At 44.8% G+C, this 24,824-nt stretch overlaps 1 long non-coding RNA gene across 2 annotated transcripts in view; it reads left to right on the forward strand.

Moving 5' to 3' along the window:
• Nucleotides 1–18,723, forward strand: part of LOC121079163 — a 42,611-nt gene extending 23,888 nt beyond the window's left edge. Inside the window, exons 1-5 of one of the 2 annotated variants that reach the window (XR_005824914.1) lie at nt 796–936; nt 9,861–12,993; nt 14,529–14,695; nt 17,369–17,459; nt 17,649–18,723. This is a non-coding gene — a long non-coding RNA (uncharacterized LOC121079163). Of the gene's footprint in view, nt 1–795; nt 937–9,860; nt 12,994–14,528; nt 14,696–17,368; nt 17,460–17,648 lie in introns of those variants that run through there. The other variant, XR_005824912.1, reaches the window with a different exon arrangement.
• Nucleotides 18,724–24,824: the final 6,101 nt, after the last annotated feature.

A 24,824-nucleotide genomic window follows, 5' to 3' on the forward strand; every position in this document is an offset into this window, starting at 1 on the left:
TTAAACCATTTCATTGTAATTACCGTGCGAACAGAAGGCCTGGGTAATTATTCCGTGGTATTGTGGGTGTAAATTTAACAAGTCATTCCTGCGCAGCTTCGCTGGAAGGGAAGACTTTTTCCTTTGAGTTTTTCTCCTTCGCTTGGTGCTCCCTTGGTTTCTGTATGGGTGAAGCACAGCCAGATGATAGGCCGAGTGGGAAATGGCTCCAAACACAGAGGAGTGGCGGGGACTGGCACTGCCATCAGCCAAACCCTGGTTGCAGGAGGATCTGAGAGCAGCAGCAAATGTGTTTGCAGATGCAGGATGTGACGCAGCCCGAAGCACAGGCTGAGGGATGCCAAATGTGGTTAGAAGGCTTTGCAAGGCTTCCGAGAGTCTCCTTGTCCCTACCCAAACCACTGTGCCTAACGAGATCAAGGGGACACTCGAACGAACAAGTCCCATGTTGAAGTGCTGGGGTTTATATGAGGACCCGAGGGAGGACAGCACTGGGGTTCACCTTGATGGAGCCCTGGTGGTCAGGGTTATTGAGTTGAAGCACCAGCCTCTTCCTCACAAGCTGGCAGAGAACAGGTGATGGTGAAAAGTATCTTAGCGATGTTCTTCTGCATTATTATTTCTGACTTCAGCATATTGCACAAAAAGTCATGGATCCCAGCTCACATTCCTTTATTGATAGAGAAGTTTGCATGGAACTCTGCGTTTCTCCTTTCAGCTGGTCATAATAATCTGTTTTTTTCCTGTTCAGCACTAAGCACAGCAACAAATCAGAGCAGATGAGGCTCGATGAAACCATCCTGCAACTCAGGATGAGAGAGGTGGTTACAAACAGCTTTGAATATGTGTGTACTTGTGTGTCTGTGTACAATATAGCTGAACAAACCTCCGCTGCTGTTGGCGCAGCAGAACAGATGACTTGGAAAAGGCTCTTGAGTAAGTTATAAATTGTTTCCTGTCACCGTGCCGCCGTCTTGTTCTGCTGCTCCGCTCTTTCCTATTGCATTTGTTTCCTTCCTCCTTCCCTTTCCCTATATTAAAGCAAAGCTGAAAGTGCCTGTGCTGGAGGTGCCTGTGCTTATGCCTTGCTCGCTGTATTGTTATTAAATCCCCCCGGGTGCGGGCTGCCCAGCTCTCACAAGTAAACCAGAGCCCATTGCTGAGCTGCTGATTTTCTGCTGGTGGGATAAAGATGCTGTCTGAAGCAGTTTTTTCTTTTCGGTTTATCTTTTATTTCCCACATGTACACTTGCTGGCATAACATGTCCTGCTGAGTATTAAGCCTGACAGTCCTGGTGGACCTACCTGCACTGCCATAGCTGATGTTTTGTTCCAAGTCCCATGTCATCCAAAAATCTGCCCGGCTTGTCATTCTGAGGTCCCCATGGAAAGCTGGAGGTATGTGGTTGTGCCACAAAGTCCTGGCTGTCCTCTGGAGTGTTTGAGGGTCCTTGATCTACACTTGGTGTCTGCGTAAGGACAGGCCTCCTGCATTAGGAAGGACTGGCAGTGGAACTGTTGAAGCTGAGTAGGTTGTGCTTTGGGCTTAATAAAGGAGGAATGGGGTTATGCTTTTCTTTCTCTTCTTTTCATTTGTGAAGTTCACTGAGTCCATTTTGTCCTTGGACCATGCAGGAGATGAGTGGAAAATTAACATGCAGAATACTCATCAGGGAAAACAAAACAAATAGTTTTGAAGGCAGAAAAAAATTTAGTTATGAATGGGAAAAGTGCTTTCAATAAGGGATTATGAAGTATGTTGACAGTATTTGAATTGGTAAAGTGTATGGGAAACAATTTTTTCTTGCAGGAAATTGTGTGATAATCTGGATGCTTTTGCTAACCAGTTAATTACTGTTGTTCACTTGAACAAGTTAATATTTTTCTGCAATCTTTTTAAAACAGTTTGTCTGACTTTAAGTATTTTAGTTGAACTTTAAATATACCTTTCTGTCCTTTTTTAAATCAAGAAAACTTATGTGACTCTTCTGATCACTTTCAATTTAATAGATGTGCATTTTTCAAAGGGAAGTTTGCATTAAACTTCTACTGGTGGCCAAGAAAAGCGACTGGCTTAAGTCCTGCTTGTGTTGGTTACCCTGTCTGTGGAGTAAATGGAGAAGCAGTTTTGTAGGCGACAGGATGAGATGGTGAAGAGAGTGTGAGATACAAGTCCCTTATACTGTTTAGATGCTGCTGTTATTTTCAGAGTTTGGGGATTTCACCGTGACTTGTTCTGGATTTGAACCTCCCCAAAGTCTGGAAGCTGCTTGCAGTCTGGCTGGGGCTTATCTCTGCAGGAGGCGAGCAGAAGCGCTCCGCGCTGCTGCCGTGCCTTTTAAATGTGAGCGCAGGGCTCTCTTGTTCAGTGCCTTGGAAAATAACCGATGACAAAAGAGATTTGGAGTTTGGATAAGATAAAAATTAAATTGAATATTTGTCCTGAAACAACAACGATCTTGAACTTTTCAGGAGATTTGAAAAGTTATGCTTGTTTCTAAGATAGATTTCCAGTTTTCTTCATCTTTTCTTTCTCTTTTGTCATGGCAAAACACCACAGGAGGAAAAAACACCACACATGGCTCAAAGCCTTTGGACATTTTTATAATTTGTAAAGGAAGAGATGGCTCCTCAAGGCTGCTAATTTCCAAGATGGACCCAAGCTGAAAAGTTTGTACTGTCCCAGCCTCTAAAGGCATTGAAGTGTGTACTCAGCTTTAAGCCTGTGATTCCATTTACCTGACTGAGCAAAGTCAGTATAATTAACCACATGCAAGTGCACCCCTGAATAGGAATTGCATGCTTCAGACCCAGGTCTGTATCTTTGAGCCTTCTTGCTTGAGTGAGTCGGAGTTTATTCCTCTTGGACCAAGGCCTAGTGCCTTCCTCCTTGGGGATGATTCCCATAATTCCTGTGTAATTAGATTAGCTCTGACTAGACATACCTACAACAGGCAGAATAAATTGTTTCTAACCTTCCCAGATCCTATGGAAAATGATGCCTGTGGTCCTGCCACATGGGAGCTTGTACTCTGACAGATCACAGATACAGAAAACAGCCTTTTTAATCACAGAATCACAGTATAGTTTGGATTGGAAGGGACCTTAAAGATCATATAATTCCAACCCCTCTGCTATTGGCAGGGACACCTTTCAGGAGACAAGGCTGCTCAAAGCCCCATCCAACCTGACCTTGAACACCTCTGGGAGTGGAGCATCCACAGCTTCTCTGGGCAGCCTGTGCCAGTGCCACCACCCTCAGAGTAAAGTATGTCTAATGTCTAAACTAAATTGCCCCTCTTTTAATTTAAAAGCCATAAAAGCCATTACTCCCTGTCCTGTCAGTGCACTCCCTGACAAAGAGTCCCTCCCCAGCTTTCCTGCAGGCCCCCTTTAGGTTTTGGAAAGCCACTGTAAGGTCTCCCTGGAGCCTTCTCTTCTTCAGGCTGAACAATCCTAACTCCCTCAGCCTGCCTTCATGGGAGAAAATGAAAGAGTTGTCATTTTTAAAATGAAGAGTTGTATAGCAGTAATAGCAGATCCAGTGAAGATTAAGAAAAGAGGCTGCATTAAATGAAAAGGGGTCCCTGTGTGTACCTGTATCCCCTAGGGCTCAGCCTGGTGGGCTTTGCATGGAGCCAAGGTGATGGGCTTCAGAGGATGCTTTGCAACCTGGCACACGTTTCCCCAGCTCTCCTGATTTTGCAGGGAGCCTTGGGAACTCAAAGTTGTTTTATTTTTCTTTTATTGTCTGAATCCGCTGAACTGAAGGCCAGAAAGAAAGAGGTTGGGGCAGAGACTGAAATAGACTGTTCTTCATTGCCTCTTGGTATTTATTTAGAAGGAATGATGCATTTTATGACAAACCTGTTAATGAATATACCCAGTAGGCAAAAAGAGCGAGCAGGATGAGGAGATTGCCAACACACCATAGTCATAAATGTTTGTAAGCAATTCAAAGTTACCATGTGATAGAATTAGGTGAGAACTTAAGCACTGAATCAGGGTCTAAAAACCTAGGGTATCAGTTGCAACATGCTACCTAGTAATCAGCTACAGGTAAATGCATCTTGCTCGGGTTGTATTTCTAGTTAGAACACAGTGCGAAAATTAAAGAATTATCATGTTTGGGGCAAATAAAACATTATGCTTTCATGCAAGTGACTGTCCTTATTTAATGTCTTGCTTTGTATTTAGGGTAGCTGCAAAGGCGCATCCTATACGTGCTCAGTAGAGCCAGCTGAATATGTTCAGAGTAATTCATCAGATAAATTCACGTCCATGAATAATCTGCATTCAGAGCACGACCTTTACCAAGCTGTGCATTTTCCAGGGCTCCAAGCTTTCAGCTGATGCTGAGTGGAGACAGAAGCAGCACAGGGAAACTTTCTCCCATCTCCACTGTTCCAGGAGCAGGACAGGACAGCCTCAGCCACAGGGGATGCTCCACAAAGGAATGAAGGATTTTATGAGCATTTGAGCACTGGGAGAGGTTGGAGGTGAGGGAGCTGCTCCCAGAGCCTGCTCCCAGCCAAGGGTGCTGCTGTTGCCTCTTGTCCCTAAGCCTGGGCTGCAGAGATGACCCTGTCTGGTCGATGGATGGTGTTGGAGTTGTTAACTGTTGTCTCATGGTTGCTGGACGCTGGGAAATGAGGCAGTGCACTCCATCCAGCTGGTGTGCATCCACATATGTTCATTCATCAAAACAGCTGGCTGCTTACCCCAGCACTAACCTGATGGGGAAAACCCTACAGAAGCAGCTCGCCGCTGATGGCAGCTCTCGCTGTGTGAGCTGAACTCATTTTGCACACCTTAGTGCATTACAGAGAAGAGGATAAAATTAAAATAGTGTCAGGTGCCATGGGCAGAACTTAGAGGAATACAGATGAGAGCTACAAGAGGTTGTAAGCCTCGGTAAGTTTTACTCCTCAGGCCAAAAATGAATAGCAAGTAAAATAGTCAGAAAGCAATGGGGCTACGCTGTGTCAGGAACAAGAACTGCAGATTTCCATTTAGCAAATATTGGTAAATGCCCTTGACCACAATGAGCAAGAGAGGTACATCGCCTTGCTGATATGGATTTAAATCACTCTGTGTTAGAAATTAAATAGCAGAACAGCTTGCATGATGTTCCTATAATAGTCAGCTGTGGAGAGGTTTCTGTCTGGCCTGTGTTGTGCTTGGACCTTTGCTTAATATTAAATAAGTTTGGTGATAGTGATTTTTAAAGTGAACTTTCACATTTTTAGTATTCTAGTATCAGTTGTTTTCAGTGGTTTTACAGTTTTGTACTGCTGTCACATAGAAACATCTTATCAATACTGCAATGTTTTTTTTGCTACTTGTTTTTAAGGTTGTCTGCAAGGTTTTGCATAGCTCACTGCTGTGGGAGTGGGGCTCCTTTATGACATGTTCCTCAGATCCTCTGGCTCATCTGGGTGAGGGACAACTTCAAAGGAGTTGTTGAATTATTTGGCAGGGGCCACAGTTCGTTCAGCTCTGGGGGGGACTTTAAAGGTTTGATAAAGCCGGTCCTGGTGGAGCCACTCCTGCGAGATGAGCAGGAAAACTCAGTGTTAGGGTTGGCTTAGATGTGGGGTGTACTTTGCAGTTCCCCCTCTGGGTAAATGCAGTGCCTCAGTTTCCCTGTCTGTAAAATGGGGGAGCAGTAATTATCTCTCACCATAACAATTTCCAGAGTGGATGAGAAGCTCAAAGCAAAAGATGTTGCTCTGTAGGAAATGTATGTGAAGGAAAATTGAAACGGATACAGTGCACACTGTATACAGCGAGGTTTATTTGATATTTCAGCTTGTTTGTTCTTTCATTAGGCAATTGAACGATAGCCAAAGAATGGAGAAGATCATATATTTTTTTACGGGATATTAATGTTCCTGTGGCTTTGAAGCCAATTAACTAGCAGCAGGTTTGTAGCGAAGAGTGGAACCGCTCTGGATTCTTCCTGTTGGGGCTTTTATGACTGCTACAAAACCATAACTGAATGAGGCTTTCATTATTTCATTTATTTTTGAATTTATTTTAGGTTGCTGAAGAATTAATGTGAATAATTTTCCTGTTTTACCATCTGCTTTAGACTCCATCTCAAAGGGTTCCCAATGAGCGCGGCACGTAAAACCATTTAAAAATGATCCTCTCCATATTTCCTGCACTCAGCAGTCTGCTAATGTGGCCAATAGATCTAGGTGATGGGGCTGCATGATTTAGAGAAGATCATTAGGGTTATGATGAGCTGTGCAACTGTCTTGTTTATTCACAGTTAGCTATTTTATTGCAGTGCCCCTTGTTTCATGAAGAGTTTTGCATTTAACCATTTACAGAGCAGTGCCAGAAACATCCAGCTGGTGACTCTTCCACCCTGGGCTCAGGAGGGCGAGTTGCTCCACTACTTTCCATTTTATTTCGCTCGTGATTAGACTGGAAACATTGAGGAGCTCTGGGGAGCTCCCTGTAAGTGATGAGAGGGTAAGCGCACGTCTCCTGCTGGCTTACAAAGGGTTGCTTGCAAACAGTTGATGTCCTGGCTGTCCAGTCTCTGTCTCCATGTATTTCCCACCCTTCTGGTCTCTTGGGTCTGAGGGTTTTGCCTTTCAATCTTTGCCTTGAACTGTGCCAAAGCCTCTATTAGATGTCCGTCTAGTGGGGCAGATGCCCACTGTCTCTGCGAGGAGAAAGAGGAGAGGAAGGCCGACGTATTTAACCTGTCATGAAAATTATTCATGGCAGGCAAGTGGCTGAGCAGTGTTTTGCAAATTCCCATGAATAATCCATCGATTGGTCAGCACTGGTGTGGGAGTGCTACACCAGCTGTAGGATGATTCACAGACCCGAAAGAAAAAAAGTACGTATCTTAATTTCCTTCATTTCCCGTAAGCGATAGGAGTGGAGGGATCCATGTGACCGTGCCCTCAGTGATGTGTGCAGATCGGTGAGTTCCTGAGGGGACAGCTTGATCTTAATGAGGTGATGTGGCTGTGGGACTGCACCTAACTCATCCCCTGGCGTCGTGGGAGCAGGAGGAGACGAATGTGCTGCCTGCCTCAGCTCTTCCCCCCTGTTCTGTTTGTGGTTCACAAGATAGATGGACGGCCATGTACACAAATATACGTGGATTTCTCCCTGAAGAATGATGTCACGGCAGGTTTTTTATATTCAGGGTAAAATATTATAATGGCACGATTTCCTTCCTTCAAGCAAGAAAATAGTTGAGCAGATCTATTCTTATGAAAAGCCTGTGAGTCTATTACTTTGCTGGGAATTGGATTGTATTTTATTTTTCTTGAAAGAGGCTGCTTTCCTCACCTAAAAAATATCATATTTTGGCTGGCATACAATTTTTACCGTGTTTTGTAATACAATGTATAAAGGACTCTGAATATTTTCACTTTTGATTATATAGACAGAAAGTCTTAGCTTATATTTTGGATTACTGGCATCACATAAATTAAAAACCAAAACAAATGAAACAAACAAAAAAACTCTTCCAGCTTTCTATTTTTATAAGCTTTTGTATTTACTTGCCCTTTCCTTGGGGCACCTATATCAGCCTTTTACTCACCCTGGCAATCCACGTGCTAAAAAAGGTGCTTGAAGATGGCCCCGTCCCCAGACACAGCCCTCGTGGTTTGCAAACCACACTTTGTGTACAGGTTCCTTAATGCTAACATAAACCTGCTGCAAAAGCCTTGATGCAAAGCCAGCAAGTCAAAGAGAGTCCAAACGTTGACCTGTTGGGCTTCGGCTTGGGTTCTTTACGTATAGAGGCAAAAGAGGCCAGGACTGATCAGGAGGCTGCGGTGGCCAGCGGGTGGGTGGATGTGGCTGCAACACGGGGACATTGGAGTGTGGCCTTTCATTTCACATTAGGATTCTTCTCGTATTTGTTAGATAGAACAATATTAACCTTTTGAATTTATTTAGAAACTCATTAGTGCTTCTTCTATAGTCCATTCTTTTCCTGATTAGCTCTCCTCATTACAATTCAAATTTCTTTCTGCTACATTTACCACATTGTCCTGCTTTCTCTCATCTCTATTGTTGCTCGCCTTAATTTATTAAAGCAATGAAAAAAGGCGGGGGGGATCGGTTGACATAGCAGCATCCCTTGGTGCGCCAGGAGGAAGAGAGGAGATGACTCCCCCACGTGCTCACCGTGCCCGGGCTGGGGAGCGCCTGGGCACCGTCCCTTTGCCGGTGTGGTCCTGCGTTCTCATTTCAGTTGTGTTCTCATTTCAGTCGTGTTCTCATTTCAGTCGCTCCCCAGTTTAAGGGGTTTTAAATAGAATTCACTCTGAAAGTTTGGTGTCCTCATCACAGCCTGGAAACATACGCATTTAATGCCCCACTTTTGGCATCCTGTTTTTAAGGTCATTTGAAAAGCATCTTGCATACCTTTAGTAGCATTTCTTTTGTGTTTTTTTCCTTTTTTTTTTTTTATTTTTCCTCAGGATCAAGATGCAAGTCTGGGAGCTGCTGTAATTGCTCTCGAGTTTGCATACCTCCAGTGCAACGTGAATTGGTATTTCTGGTCTGTTGTAAGAGACCTAAGCTGTTCTATGTTTTGGGGGAAGGTGATGCAGGGATGCTAAGCTTCAAATGTACATTTAGAAATTTTCTGCCCTGCTTTGCAACATATTTTCTGTTAGAAACAGGAATCTTTGCTCTTGCTTTATCTTTTAGCACAGTACTTGTTTCTCAAGAGGGATGCTGCTGTATCCCATGTGCTCGTGATTAAAGATGCATATGCTTTTGACAAGAGATGATTAAATGCAACCAGATGACTGTAACCATCCCAGTCCTTGTGGTTTTCTGATTATTGGTGTATTTGAACATCTCACAAATGTGAACGAATGTGTTTTCACAGCAGCTATCATAAAACAGGGAAGTTCCAAAGAAATTTATTTGAGGCACGAGGGGATTAAGTCACTCAGCAAAGGTTATAGAGGGAGGTTTTGGCAGAGCTACAAAGGGAATTTAAATTTCTAAATTTCTAGTCCAATGCCTTAATCATAAAATCATCTTTTCTCTGAATTCTTTTCTGTCTGTTGTAATTATAGTTTTGGCTGGTTTTATGTCCTTTATAAAAACCTGTCTTTCACACATCTTTTGAAACTAAAAAAAATAAGAAGATAAAACAATCATAATTTTCCAAGTGTATAATTTTGGACTCCAGCAGAGGCCTAAAACAAGTAAGGTAATTATTCCACTCAGCTCAGCACCGTTTGGAGAATTAGGCTATTTTGCGAATAGTGGTTTTAAAATAAGACACATGAACTGGAAAAAGTTCAATGAGCAACACGTAAAATAAATGCTTGCAAATATCAGCTGAAAGAGGAAAGATGCTGTCCGAAAGCCTTTGGCGTGAAGGTGATTGGAAGAAGATGAAAAGACTGATCATAATGGGGGAAGTTAAAAAAAATAAAAAATAAGAGAGAGAAAAAAAAAAGGAAAGATTTGATGATTTCCTTTAGGATATGGGGAAAATGCCAGGGCACACTATCTGGGCTGCTCTCATCCCCGGTGCAAGCTAAAGAAAAAGACTTTCCCCAAGGATGAATTTGGCTCCTGGGCAATTGCAGGAGGTTGGGCAGGGGAAGCTGCCAAGAGGCGGTGGGGCCAGCATCAGTGGAGTTGTTAAAGTCTAGACTAGACGTGCGTTTGTTAGTGATGGTTAATTAACTTGTTCCTGGCAATCAGCCACCAGGGCAGGAGGTGGACTTGATTTGCAAGTCGTGATTGCCAGGAAAGTCACCCATAATTGCCTGAGAACTTGTGGCTTTCTGCTTTTCACCTCTGTCTTGCGTTCCCCTGTAAATATTTGTGTATTTTTTTTCTCTCCACAGGTTCTTCACCTCATATAACACCATTTTTATGCTTATTACTGTTGATGCGATTGAACCTCTACCACAGTCTGATTTTGGATGCCTGTGCCCATGGAGACTGGAGAACATCAGCTGTTCATAGAGAGAGCAGAACTAGAATTACCTTTGGCTGCAGAGGGGATCTGGGACGTGGTGGCTGAGGAGAGCACAGTGTGCTTGTACGCAGGATAGTTTTATAGTATTTTTTTTTCTAAGTAGTTTCCAGGCTCTAACAGCCCCACCGGACCAGTTTCTACTCCTGTTCCTTATGCAATCCTTCACTTTGGTTCCACGTCCACTTTTTATTCTGCAATATCTGAACACCCCCTGGTGTATGTGCAGTAGCACCACTGCCATGCTGCTCAGTGCCTGGGGACAACACAGGGGCTGCCCACCGGGGTCGGAGCTGCTGGAGGATCCCACAGCAGCCTCCCATCCTCGGCTGCTCATCAAACTGTCCCTTGGATGGAGCACAAGGAAGAGCGCAGGCTTGGAGTCCCCACGTAGATGGGAAAACACTGAAAATAATTTCTGTTTCAATGGAGGCATAGGGGTGCGTGTAACAAGGTAGACTGGGCAATGCGCACGTAATGTGGAGCCAGAATCTAAAAACCAGGAGGAAAGGAAGTTTCTTTCTTTTATTCTTCTTTGTGTTCCTGGAGGCAGGACTCTGATGGAAGTTGTCATGCTGCAAGTTTCTGCTCAGCAAATGTCAGACTGTTTACTTTTAAGCAAAGCAAATCAGGAAAGGAGGGAAAAGGCGATAATGTTAATTGACTTTTATTACTTCTTGTATATAGAAATTAAAGGCAAGGTTAAGAAAGCCTGAATCCCTCATTGGGTCCTTCTAGCATCAGGTTTACCTCTGAAAGGAAAGAAATCTCAGGTTATGATCCACACTGAGGCACGGGCATGGAGAAGTCCCAGGGAGATTAATGCTGTGATATTGCAGCAGGAGAGGTTGCTGGATCCATGGTGAAGTTGTTGGGTCTGGAGTGCTTTAGTGGAGGCTGTTGCATTTTGATGGGGGACAGTCTCTGTCAAAAGAGAGTGGTGAAAAATCTGTGAGACAGTAGCAGTTGCAGATGTAGGAAGAGATTTTGAGGAGTGGGTTGTTGCTGAACTGAAGAGGAATAAAAGCAGGAGAATGACATTAGCATATAATTTCTGGCAGTTGTTACAGCGCATAATAACTTCAATTTAAAAGCTTCTCATTTCCCTCACTTTGTGCCTTATTAAGTCTCCAACCTATATTTAATGGTAGGAATATCACTTTTGCTTCCCTAATTCTGTGCATGCAATTGATCTCTGTAACCTGCTAGATCTCCACTTGGATTTCCAAAGTATACGAGGGCTCTCACTTGTGTCTCAAGAGGTGCAAAATTATAACTCAGCCCTCTTTTGTGGTGCATGTGCTACTTTGGTCCTTTGCTTCCTTGTGGTAGGAGCAGAGTAATGGAAGAGTGGTTTTGATGCATCTCAGATATTTGTCATGTTTCCAGGGGCGTTTTCAGCATGGCAGGTTTCCCCTATATGTATATAAGTACAAATTTCATATTTAAAAAATAAAATAAAATCCCACATTTAATTATTTTATGACACAAACTGTTTTCATAAAAATGAAGCTTGTGCAAATGCATCATTTGGCAAGTTTTCTTTGAATCCATAGGCTACTCACATTTTGTATAGATTGGCCGTTTCTACCCTTGCTGAACAAGTCAGTGCCAACTGCTGCTTTCATTTTCCTGTCTGTAGTTGTGCTGTAGATCTCTTCCAAGATATATTTTTTCTGATGTGACTCACCCAGCTTCGTATGGGAAAGTGCAGCTTATTCAAACTATTCTAAATCTATTTATCGAGGCAAATATTTGGACATCTGAAACAGTAGTAAAGTGCTAAGAAGTCTATCAGGGCAGGAGAGCACACAAAATCTGTGAAATTTTAAGTCGCTACCTAGTGTGCTTTATCTGGAGGCATTAATTGGCAAAGAGCAGTGTAGAAATTTTGATTCATACACTCACACGTGCCCATGCAGTGAGCGAAAGCTGTGTTTATGTTTGAGCTCCATTTTCCCAGCAATAAATTTAGGCTTACTGCGCTGTCAGATGCTTCACCACCACGAAGGGGCTTTGACGTTAGGTAGCTGCGTTTAGACCTCTCCTGTGTCACTGGTTCAGTCTCTAAAAGCCATGAGTTGTTGTGAGCTGATGGCTCTCTAATGGAGTCCTCAAAACCAGCTCGCAGCACAGTCAAACTCTTGAAATTATGTTTTATCCAGAATAAATTTGGTCAAAAATTCCAGTTTAAATTTTGTTCAGTTTCAATAGGTCTTGACAATTACATGCTCTCATCACGGAAGAAAGCTCAGGAGAAGATCCTCCTGTCTCCCAAGCAAGACTAACCTCTAGTTTCTAGAGACTCGCACTCTAAACCATTGTCAGAGGCTACTGGAGCCCGAACAGGGTGATGGGAGGTATAAATGGCCATGTAAGTGGTTAGGAATTTGACAAGATTTCCTTGCTGATAGGGCTACAGATGTGAAAGACTGGGCTTTGTTCTCCTGTTTTGGTTTTAAACTTCTGGCTGCCTGAATTCAAGTATTTCTTCATGATTCTGTAATGAAGTCAGAGGTCTGAATTCATGTGTTGTTTTTTATTTGCATTTTTACTACAGTTAGTCTCATTTCCTTGTTGCTAAAGGCCATTAGTGAGGAGTTGGATGGCTTGTCTAGGTTTCTGCTTTTTGTAATTTTCCAAAGCTCTATACATAATAAATCAGGCACACATTTTTGCTTCTGCAATTAACTAATCCACAATGCAACAGGAACAGTAGAATTGATTGAATATGTCAAGATTTAAGCCTCAAGAAAAAAAAAAAACACACCAAAAATAAACCTATTTGTGGCGGTGCTTCTCAAAATGGTCCTCATTCTTACACGGATCTAGCCATAAAATTAGGACAAGTAAAGGATTTTGCCACTACATCACCCTCCAGCCAGTACTAACCTGTGCTTGAAATGAACTTTTGATGTGAAACATTCATCTCTGCAGCACACATGGCTTCACCTTTCTATTCATCTCACCTACAGATGACAACTCACCTTGCTTCCATTAAGGTAAGATGCAGTCCAGCAGCAAAACTATCAGACACGTTGTCTAGTGTGGGTATCTTGACTTGCTAGTTACCGCTCTTCCATGGCAAGACCCTGTAATTTTGCCTTTGTGAAGACCCTTCAATCTCATTTCTTTGCCTTCCTTCCTCGAGTAAGGAAGATTGAAGCAAAGGATGATTGAAGACCCTTTCTCAGAAACATCTCTGAAGCTGCTGACTGGCAGTGAGCTGGGATATTTAGTCAAATGTGCATTAAGCTGCATTTCATAAAGGAACTGTTTGAGCTCAGTCTGGCCTCTTTTCTTAAATAAGAATTTGAAAGCTGCATAATGGGCTCTGATGGCACCGCACCCTGAAAATAAAGCTGCATACTAGGCTCCCTCTATACCAGTAAGTACTGATAGCTCAGAAGCTGCTAAACTGGAAACTATTTACTTACACTATTTTTGTCATTTATATGGCTAAAATACTGTCCTTTCTTGTGATATTTTACCCCATGACCCCCACCTTTTTCTCTCTCTCTCTCTCTCTTTTTTTTTTTTTTTTTTCCTTTAATGTACAGAAAGCCCTGGGTCACTTCTGGGTGTAGCTCCTGTTCTGGTATACTTCTGCGCCTTGCTGGCATGCTCAAACCTGAATTCCTTCTGCAGCTCAGCCTCAGCTAGCTTTTGCAGTTCTGCTTTGGAAAATTACGCCACAGAGACACTCTGCTCACACCCTTAAATGTGTAAAAGTCCTAGAAACCAGTCCTTACAGAAGGGTGAACCTGCAGGGAAAGAGCAAGAAGGTTCACATCAGCCTCCACATTCTTTTTATGCAGGAGCACGTCAGGGGACACTGCCTGTCACAAAAAGCATGTGAACTTCTCCAAGAGAGAAGTTACCCCTAGGGCTGGGTGCTGGAGGGAGCTCCTGCAGTGCTGCTGCACACTGGCCATGAGGTTTTGAGTTTTCCTTACAGAGGGACAACCTAACAAAATTCATATGGACAAAACTCATAATACAGTTTAACTCACTAACCAGCTATTTTCATGCAACATCCTTCCTCCTAAAGAAGACAAGTCATACAGCAGATGGAGTGCTGGAGTCCTCCTTTCTTCCAAAGGGGAAGAGCACTGGCAGTTCTGCTCTTTGTAATGGTTTCCCAGCTCCCATGTACACCTGCAAAGCATTGCCTGCAGCAGAACTTCAGAGACCATTAAAAGAACATTTTTTGCAACAATGAAAAATTTTATATGTATTTGGTGAATGTGAGAATACTAACTGAATGTGATATTAATTGTCAGTAAAAGATCAAATGTGACTTAAAAAGTACGTAAAGGTATTGGAACTTACAAATTATCTGGTAATGTTGGAAGCATAAAGCGCTAAAAATACATAATTAAAACACATACATTTGAGGAGGGAAAAATTGAAGTATTCTTGATTTTAATAGATGTATACTCTACTTCATTCATATTGTTTTGAGTTGCAAACATCTCATGTGTGCTGTATTTTCCATTTATTAAGCTTTGCCCTATTGCTTGTTTGCTACACTCAGAACCTGCTTTCTGGGCTGGAATTGCAGAATGGTTTCTGCTGAAGGTGTATGCAGAAGTTGGGGCCATATCCCACCTGAAACCAGGAAAACAGCAGTCATCGCAGTGAGGACCACACGTTTTTGTGCCCAAACACCAAATAGGAGATGACTACTCAGGGAAAGTCAAGGTAAGTTTTGCCTGGTCACGATGATGAAAACCAACCGATGACTTCAGCATTTAACACCCAGAAAGGTTAGGACGTGAGTCACACTAAATTTTCTTGTGCTTGGGTTAATCCCTTTGGCACTGCCACGGGTCTCTGGTGCGTGGGCGCTGTTTCAGGGCTCTGTTTCCCTGGGAGGTGATTTGCCTTCCCCTCTGGGGATCAGCTGGGCATTACTCATTGCTGTGCTGGGCCCCCTCTTTACCCTCTCTGGATAAATGGCTTTGGAAGAGGAGGGCAGGGCGGTGAGTGTTGGAGGGGTTGGGGCAGGCTGCTGCTGGGGCTGGCTGATTTACGGAGCTGGAAGGGAGCACTGGGGGCCAGCCACCATGCTAAGCAGGAGGCCAGTTTGTCTTGTTGCACCCCAGGGCTGATTTGTCATGGTCATGGATGAGGTTTGCTCCCCGGACATTGCAGCAGCTTGTGGAGGCTGTGACAGAGGGAAGTAAAGGTAAGCTCTCATGGGCAGGGTACAAGAGATCACTCTCTCTCTCTCTCCTATCTCATCAGTTTGTTTAGAAGCACTCATTAAAAAATGCCATCATCATGAGACAGGGTTCTTTTATGATGCTTTCCTCTTTCTGAAAGAAATGTCAGAAATCCTGCTTAAGCAGGAGATGAAAAGGCCCTTTACCTGCTCTTGTAGCTAGCAGAGAAGATCAGAAGGCTGCAGCCCCTTCCATGTCAGTGCTGTGCTGTTGTCAGGACCTGTGGCCTTACCCGATCTATTAGCATGGTGGTGTGAACATAATCCCTCCTGATAAAGTTTTCTGGGCCTGTCTGGATGTTTGAGTACTGAAAGGGGAATCCTATACGAACCTATGGAAACCAGCAGGTGTTTTTCCACGATTGGCTCATGCCAGGATTTCACCCTATGGTGTTTCACTTCCTTTTTGTGAACTTTTCGTTTCCTTTTTTTCCTTAAAGATGATGGATCGAGGCTTCCGCAGCCAGTTCATCTCTCAGTTGGCCCCTATACCCCTGGAAAACGAGAGGAAGGCATGCTGAAAAGAAATAACACGGTAACACCTTCTTGGTGAACTGCAATTAACCTCTGTGTCTTTCGTAGCTTAAACCAATGTTACACGTGAAAAAAAAACGGCAAATACTTTTCCAAAGGCAGTCAAACACCATTGTTCTTTATCAGCTCAGCTCTTTGTTGCCTGGGGCTATCTGAATCATTCCTCTTGCTAAAGCGCAAGGATAATCTTCTCTCTTTTAGCGTGAAAAGTTTACATTTACAAGATGCATGCGTGAAGGACTAAAAGGGGCATAGTTTGGCTGCACAGTAAAATGGTAGATTGGTGGTTTCATGACCTCATTACCCTAAGCTGGTTGTTACAAATCAGCCTCATCATAGCTCCTGCTGCTGCTAAAAACCAGTGGCCGGGTCTCTGCACACTGACACGTGCTGCAAAATGTCCACTTTGCACCTGTTGCTGGGTGTGCTGGTAACAGCTGCCATGTAAAATAATAATTAAAAAAAAAAAAAGTTCTCTTCCTCCAGTTCACGTTACTAAATTTCAGTTGTGTGGGTGTTTGCCTGTATTCTCCTATTTTAGTGACTCCTAAAAGACCTCATGGGGCAACAAGGATTATCAGGGATGTAATAAATAAGGATGAGATGCTTGGGGAGCGCAGTCTGGGGCACAGCAGAATAAACCTGGGAGTGGGGTGGGTCTGCCCCATCAGCCTGCCCTCCTGTTAAAGGAAATCTTCCTCTTCTGTGCACGGCCCTGCTGAGAGGCATTCCTCTGCACGCCTGGTTCACCTGCTCAATGTGTCACAGTCCTCTGCCATGCTCCTAAACAGGACGGGTTATTTTGGATGTGGGTAGCTAGTGAGGGCTGTTACAGTAAGACAAGGCTTGTGGGGAGAGGCAAAACCTTTTATTAGTTAAGGAGATATGGCTGGGGGGGGAAGAAAAAAAAAAGCATCTTCTGATGTAGAAGCCTGTCTGTCATATGCAGCTGGCTGTTTTTGAAGACAGTGTTATCCTTCATGTGGTGACTCTGGGAGATTGACAGGTAACAACAGCAGCCAGATTGGTAAAAGTTTCTGCAGATTTGCTGTCAATAGCACCTAACTGGCTTTCCCTGAGAATGTTTTTCCTTAAATCTCTTTTTCACTTCAACCTTAAGAATGGTTGGAATATTAGATTTTATTGATGGAAGAGTTGCACATGAGGCTTTGCTTTCAACCACATTTTCAATGGAAATAAGTCTGCTGCAACCTGGCTTCTTTTTCTGGTGGTGTTAATCAGTTTTGGGCTGGTTACTCCATGCAAACTGAAAAATAATAACAATTTTGTGAAAAGGGGGGGCTGTCCCTGAAACATGCCATTTTGTAGAAAGCTCCTCTTTTCTTTGGGGGTGGCGGGGGAACACTTGACTGGAAAACTTTCAGCCTGTCTTGGTTTGATTTTTGCCTTTTCTCGGTTTGGCTCTGGTTCCACATCAATTTATTCTCCGTGCCCCCTTCCTCCCCATCTGCCACTCTCTAATGGGAAATAAATCTCCAGGCTCTTCTATTCCTTGCCCTTCTGTAAGTCTTCAGTTCTCGCTGACTGACTGCTGGAGATCATACGTCTCCTCTCACAGAACACTAAAAGTACCATTCATATTTTTCCCCCCCCAGAATTCTTTTCGGCTGGTGTCAGATACAGAAATGCTAAGAAAATTAACTTCAAGGATTTAAGGAACCCCAAATCCTTCCAGTTCTATCCACAGTAATGATAGGATTTTTTTTTCAACAGAGGTTGGGTGCTCTGGCATCTCTCCTCCCTCCAGCCCCTTTCCTGTCTCACACCCAAGCCAGAGCATTTCAGTCCTGTGTGTGATGGGACAGAGGCTGGGTGCTGTGCAGGCAGTGGTGGCACAGCACCACATACCATGTTTCCCAGTGTTATGTTTTCCAGCCCAAACCTCTTCTGAAGCAGCTGGATCTGGCTAACCACCAGGATGAGCTGGGATGGGCCTTGGACCATGGCTTTCTTGGAGCACAACAAGCCCACACCAAATGTCAGCGTTGGTCCTTGGTGGGATTGGAATTTTGAAGTGCTTTGGAAATCCAGTTGCTCTTTTTGAGAGCTTAGGCTCCCCAAAAGCTGCTGTACCTGAGCTAAGTGTCTACCACAGGTCAAGGCCTTGGCCATGAAGTCCTCCTCTCCCCAGGGAGCACATCTCTTGGCACGCTCAGTGGATGCAGTGCCAGCTTGGGACGGGCTGACAGATCCCCGAGTGCTTGCATGCACTGGGCAGAATAATGGGACGTAGTTATGAGTGTGTGCAAGGCGTAGGGAGGTGTTGCTGTTCATTAACCTCTTTTCAGTGCAGAGCTGCTCTTGAAGTCATCTTCCTTGCTTGCATCTCCCCTGGGAGGACAAGCTCCCAGGCGGCACGGAGTGACTTCAGCTGGGGCACGAACCCATGGCTCCTGGAAGCACCTCGGCTGTGCCAACCAGACAGAGCTCCAGGACACGGCGTGCTGCGGGGAGCCACAGTGCTGTCAGGGTTCAAAGGCTGATGAGCCATCCTTCCTCTAAGGAAACGCATCGCAACCTTTCGGGCCACCATTCACACCAACCTCCTGGCTTTCCGATGGCTCTGGTTCATTTTCATCTCCTCCAAATATCTCCATCTGTTCTCAGAGGCGCTGAACTGTGCTGTGAGTGTGGGATGAAATGCAAAGGGAAAGGGGAAAAAAAATATGATTCCTGTCAGGTAGATGAAAACTCAGTTTCCCCCCTTCTCCTTCCTGCCTCCTGGAGAACACACCGTATGTGGAAGGTGACCTTTTGTCTCCTTTCTCTCCGCCCGAGCTGAGAGAGATTCGGCTGACACATCCGATGACAGATAGATACCAGCATGAGCAAATTGCGCTTGAACTTGCTCCAGAGAAAATTGTTACAAGGCGCGGGCACAGGCTGGGCTGCATTAGGGAGAGCACAGATCACAGTCAAATGTTTGTGTCATTTGCAAACGCCACTGCGAGGGGATGTGGGGGGGAGGGTGAACAGATGAACGTTTTGAACTCTAAAGGTTATTGTAGAGAATATGAAATAGGGCTCTGTGTTTGACTTTTGAAGAATATTCTCAATGTGGGGAAAGTTCAGGTGAAATCAGGTTAATCCCTACCACCTGGATTTTTTTCTTTCAACTTCTGTTTTATTTTTTCTTTATTTTTATTTTTTTCATTTTAAAGTTGATTTCTTGTTGGTACACCCCCACTGCAGAAGTTCCTGAAATCTTGATGTTCAAAGTAAAACTTTGGTCAATATGCATGCTGTCTTGCTGGTATGAGTAGAAGCCAAGGGGAATAGATTAAAAAATAAAAACAAAAAGAATCTGTTTATGACAATAAAAGTCTGATCACAAATCCCAGATGCAAAAAAAAAAAAAAAGAAATTTAAATGCAAGCACTTTGAAAGCACATCCTTGCCTGTCCAAATAGCATTTCCAGGCTGACCTATATGAATGGTTTCAGTAACTCATTAATTCATCAGGATTTAATGAAGAATTGTGTGTTCTGGCCACCTCCATCTTTCTGCCATTCGGGTCTTCCTGCAGAAGAACAAACCTGAACCCTGCCAAGCTCTGCCCTCAGGGTGGCAGAGACTACCTTCCCAGGTCCTTATTTAAGAGACAAAGAATATTTTAGGATTAAATTTATATCATGTTAATGATTTTTTCCCCTCTCTCTCCGTGTCTGTCATGGTGATCCCATGCCTCTCCATCCTTTGACCTCGGACAGACAGTCATTTATGGGGCTGGTAATGTTCACTCATCCTTCAGGATGCTCAGAGCAGTGGCTCCGCTCCCTCCGCCAGGCACCTTTTGAATCTCTTCGGGCCTCATGCATTAAAAACCTGGCCTCTGCAGCCTGCAGGACAGCGAGAGATGGATGGTGCTGGCATGAGGCCACATCGAAGGACAGAGGCAGGATCAGCCTGCCGTGGACAGGCACAGATGAATGGAACCTGCAGGATGGGCACGCAATTACCTCGTTTGCCAAACTCATTACAGGCAAGTTGCAAATTTCCAGCATGCTGCCCCTGGCCTCGGAGACAAAGCTGTCAGCTGGTTAATGAATAATTCCAGGCCAAATTCAGGTAGGGCTGGAGAAGGTGGAGGTTTTGATGAAGTTGGTTGGCTTGGCCAGGCTGATGCCAGGGTCTCTGGCCCCATGCATGGTGGCTCAATCCCCAGGAACACCTGGGACAGCCTCCGACCTGTGAGTTGCACGAGAGCCCTGAGGTCACCCTGGGTGTTTGCTCTGAAACCTGCTCGAGCAACATCCTGCAGTAGTGTCCTCACCGCTCATGCTCTGAGCCTTGCTGATTCCCAGGAACAAACTACAAGTCTGGGAGCAAAAGCCAAATCTGATCCTATGCCACTAGCATTAAAAACCAGTAAAATCCATAGCACGAAAAAAACCCTTTTGTCTCAACAAAGAAATACAACAGTATTTGGATGATTTGGGGAAATGCCTGTATTTCAGATGCTGGATGCTGTTTTGGCCTTGGCACATTGGTTAAAGTCCAGTTACAATTTCTCAGGGAGGTGCGTGGCCACACTTTGAGAGGGAATCCAAGTAACATTCCCTTTGTATGCCATAAAAATCTGCAGAAAAGGAATGACTGGTAGTGCCCAGCAGTATGTTTCTAAGCCCCAGGACTGCTGCTTCGTATTCCTGATTGCCACCTACAGGCACATACCCATTAACTCCTGACCCACAAGCGTGCAGGGCTTTGTGCCGTGGTACCCCTGCCCCACAGCCCCTGGATGGCTGGCAGGCAGGATGAGATGAGATGAGATGAGCATCCAGCTCCCGGGGGGCTGCCCGCAGGCTCGTTCCTCTCGCAGCCACCAGCCGTGGGGCTGCCATTGCTGAGGTGGTCCCAGCCAGCAGCCTGTAGCCTGAGCAGACAGCCTGGGGAGCCGTCTGAGAGACAGAAACATGCTCTGAAATGCCTGTCATGGCTGTGAAGGCTTGTTGGTGGGACATGCCCCCGTGATGGGCTGCTATGGGAAATGACACGTTGATTTTGAAAGCCTTTCATGTTCCTCGGGCATACCGTCAAAAACCACATGTTTCTCCTTAGGCTGCTGAAGCGAAAGAGAGTATATTTCATCTCAGCTAGTAAAACCCCATTTTATTTTATTTTATTTTAGTTTTATTTTGTTTGTTTTGGGTTGCTGCTGCTGTGAGAAAACAACCCAACTTCCCAGAGTGTACCAGAAGGCTGCAGATGTTTCCCATCATCTCAGGTTTTCCTCAGAAGCTTTCCTGGGTGCATCCCACCTCCTCTCACCCTTGCTATGGTTTTAATGCTGGTACCATGCGCTGATTGTCCTTTCTCCATCCCAGGGCCTGTTGTCACCTGGCACCCAACCTGCTTTAGGTGAAGGTGGAAGCTCCAGCCCCAGCCAGGAATTGCAGGACCCCAAAGTCAGCACCTGCTCATTGCACCCAGCAGGGGTCAGGGACTCTCAGGCAAGCTCCTGACCAGTTTTTCATATCCACCACTTAATTTATCTGCTAGTTCAGATGAAGCCCCAGCTGAACACTAAGGAAATGAACCAGGCTTCATTATTCAGCTGCAGAAGGCAGACACCAGAGCTATCTGTAGAGTTTCAGTGTGCTCAGAGCTGACTCCAGGTATTTGGAAATGCCTCACCTGATATTGTGTGTGTAACTTGAATTTGGCCCATGTGGTTGCATACGTGCACAGCAACGTGCAGCCTTTTCTGCTGAAATTTTGCTTTGTTCCTTTCTTGGGCATTGGCCATGCAGAGTTTCTCCCTGTTCTTCTGGGGTCCTTCACCACCCTCGTGTGGGATCCAGATTCACTGCTTCCTAGCTGTGCTTCTCTGTGCTTCATGGTCATGATGTGTTTTTAAAAGATAACCCAGAAGCATCATACATCCTCTTGTTTTACAGTTGGAGAACCAAGGAACAGGAGAGCTGTGAAAACTTTCCACTCAGGGTTGTTTTTTTTTTCTTTTTTTTTTTTTTCCCAGCTTGAAAATTGCTGAGGCTGATTATTTATCTGTTTACAGCACTCATTTTTTCTAGTGGGTTTTCACAGGCTTTTGTAAATTCAAATCTGGCCCTGAATGTCTCAAATTGTGGGATGTTTACTAGGGAAGAGCTTGAGACTGGGCATTTTTCTGCCTTGTTCCTCTTACAGCTTTATTGGCAAGTGACACCAGGGTCATCTTCCCATCAGAGCCCTGATCCGTGGCCAGCCCAGCCCCCGCTCTGTGCTGAAGCTAGGGCCTCGGGGCGTGTTGTGAAATGCTTCTGACAATTAGCAGTGAATTCGGAGGTGTTATTTCCCTCCTGCACTTGGCTCAGTGGTGTCTGTTCCTTACAGCTCACAGCCCACAAACTGCGAGGGCTTTGGTGAACATGATGCTCCCCCATGGCTCAATTTTGAGACATTCAAGCAGAACTTCACCGCCTGAGCTTGGGGATGATGTATGGGAATTTTGTCAAAATCTTGTTACTGAAACTGCTGGCTTGAGCTTATAATGTTTCCTGTCTGATTATGTACATGGTTGGAGAGTTAATTTACTCTGTAATTAACTGCTTGCCGGTTTGCCCTTGCCAATCTTCCCTCCCGATGTTGTATTTTATGACAAGGGGCTTAGTTTTGCAATGTGTATCATCTCCCCTTCATTTCTCTTTCTAGGCACCATGTAACTTGATTTTGGGGAGGGTGGCTGAGGCAGCCCACCCAGGCTGCAGCGTGCTGTGCCATACCATGCATGTTGCTGGGCCACTGAAGCAAGGCTTTGCTGGTCATCATTTTTTCTTATCTGGAGTTCTTGCAGAGTTCTTGCAGTTCTTGCAGAGTTCTTCTAGGTTCTTGCTTGAATTTTGTGCATTCAGTGCCCTGTGTGGTCTGGGCTGGAGTAGAGTAAGGTTTTCAAATGTCTGTGACTTCTTTGGCTGGGAATAACCCATGGTGATGGCAGGTCAGAATCCTCTAGTTCAGTTATCTTCTTCCTTCTTGAACTCCAATATATGTTTTAAAACCAATCTAACAGCTCACCCAAGCAGCTTTGAAACCTATCCAGCCTCATGGCCTTGTTCCTCTTCTACCTCTTTCCTTCTGAGCCTGCTCATCTCACTGCATCCTCCCTCACCTCCTTTTCCTGTGTCTGGCTTTCAGCTGCTCCAGGCTATGATGAGCCACCACTCAAGCCTGCCAGCAATTTCAAAGGATTTCTTGAATGTCAGTATCATTTAGGATGCTTTTATCCAAAAATATATTTGCTCCAGGAGGACTTCTGTGAGTTGGAAGGCACCAGGTGGCATTTTCAAAATGGTCTGTGCAGCATAGGGGCTCAGGTCCTAGTGAACAACAGTAATGAAGGGTGTCTTGATCACTTATATGCTATTTAAAATCACCGCCTGTTGTCTTGAAGAAGTGAAGGCAAATGATGGAACATCAGTATGCAAGGATTTGCATTTCTTTCCTGTTGTCCAAACCAGAAAATTATCTGTTTATGTAGACTGTGGAGTTGTTGCGTGTTGTGGTTACTGAATGAGTTTTCTGTTAGCTACGAAGTGTGGCTTGGTGAGAAATATGTTGGAGATGGAGGCTTGGGATGGAGTGAAGGTGTGGTTTTCCAGCCCTCTGGTCAGGAGGTTGAAATGACTGCTTTCAGGACATACCCTTCTTCCCCAGAAGAAACAAACCTTAGAAGTAGTTTCTAAAAGCTGTGGTTCTCTCCAGGACTGCAAAGAACCAAGCTGTAGACTGTGGGTTACGTGAACGTAAAGCTGCCCTAGAGCTGCTGCATGACAGACCAACAGCCAAAAACCTCTCCCTACCCCGCAGCAATCACGCACCAGTGACGAAGTACAGGTTGTGAGCCAGTGAGAGGGTTGCTTTAACATCTGAGCAGGTGGAGCAGAGGATGGCTTGAAACCTTCCAGTTATGGGAAATCTGACTCATGGAAACCATTGGATAAATTTAAATACATTATTCCAGGTTGGAGGAGGAAACCATCTGGGTAAGTAGAGGGACTTGCGTGTCTTAGTGAGGGAAGAGCCCATTCAAATGACAAAAGAACTGTCCCAAGCCTGAAAATCTGACAGACCTGAGATAAAAAGACCAGTTTGAATGTTATTGATTTAATGTTTGCATTTCAAGAATCCAGCTATGGAAAATAATATTTAAAACATTTCAAAAAATCATAAAAGACCTTTGCTGGTATTTGCCAGCTGTATGAAGCAAGAAGACCTCAAAATTTCATCAGAACTTCACGTTATGAAATCCTTTTTAGAGACTTTTGAAGAGATCTTGCATTTGAACTCCAAGTTCCATGAAAGCTCTGCTTTGAACAAAAAGCTGGGAGAGAAATGGGAAAATCTCCCCGTGGTCAGATTACAGTGGGCTGAAGCAGGTAAGGCAGTCTGATTTTAACTTGGTTTAGAGAGTCAAGACTCTGGTCTGCAACCTGGCTCATCCCTGTGGGCCAGGGTTAGTGCCCTGGGGACCCAGGTGGTCTTCTCATGGGCTTCCTCCACCTGTGTCTGCCCGGGTTCCACAGCCACTGGGTGCACAGCCTGGTGTCCTGGCTCTCTCTCCTGGCACTGGCTTCAGATGACATGCAAGTGGTGTGATAGCAGCACGCCTGGGTAAACTCCAGCCCCAGTCTCGGCGTGTCACGCAGCAGCTATTAATTTCACAACGAGTGGGTCCCACGTGGCAGGATCCCTCCTGGACACTGACTGAGGCCAGGCAGGGAGGTGGCAGCAGTGGAGGTGGCGGGGAGATGAGACGGTTGATGCGAGTAACAATGGAAAGGGGGGTGTTTGTGACTTACCCAGTGCCTCTGTGAAGATGAAGGCAGTTGGGGGAAGATGATCCAAAGTGGCTTGATGCCTCTTGCTGTGGTGATGGATTGACAGCCACAAAGTGTGTAATGAAAGCACCCTCTGTCATCATCTCCTGGCAGTGAATGCTGGTCCCGATGCTCCTGGGGGCTCGGTGACTCCAGCAGCCCCCAGCAAGTCTCAGCTGTGCCCAGCGTGGAGCAGTGCAATTGCTGAGGTGACCAGGGGAACCTAGGCCTG

Source organism: Cygnus olor, chromosome 16 (genome assembly GCF_009769625.2).
Source record: "Cygnus olor isolate bCygOlo1 chromosome 16, bCygOlo1.pri.v2, whole genome shotgun sequence".
In the NCBI taxonomy this organism is placed as follows: domain Eukaryota; kingdom Metazoa; phylum Chordata; class Aves; order Anseriformes; family Anatidae; genus Cygnus; species Cygnus olor.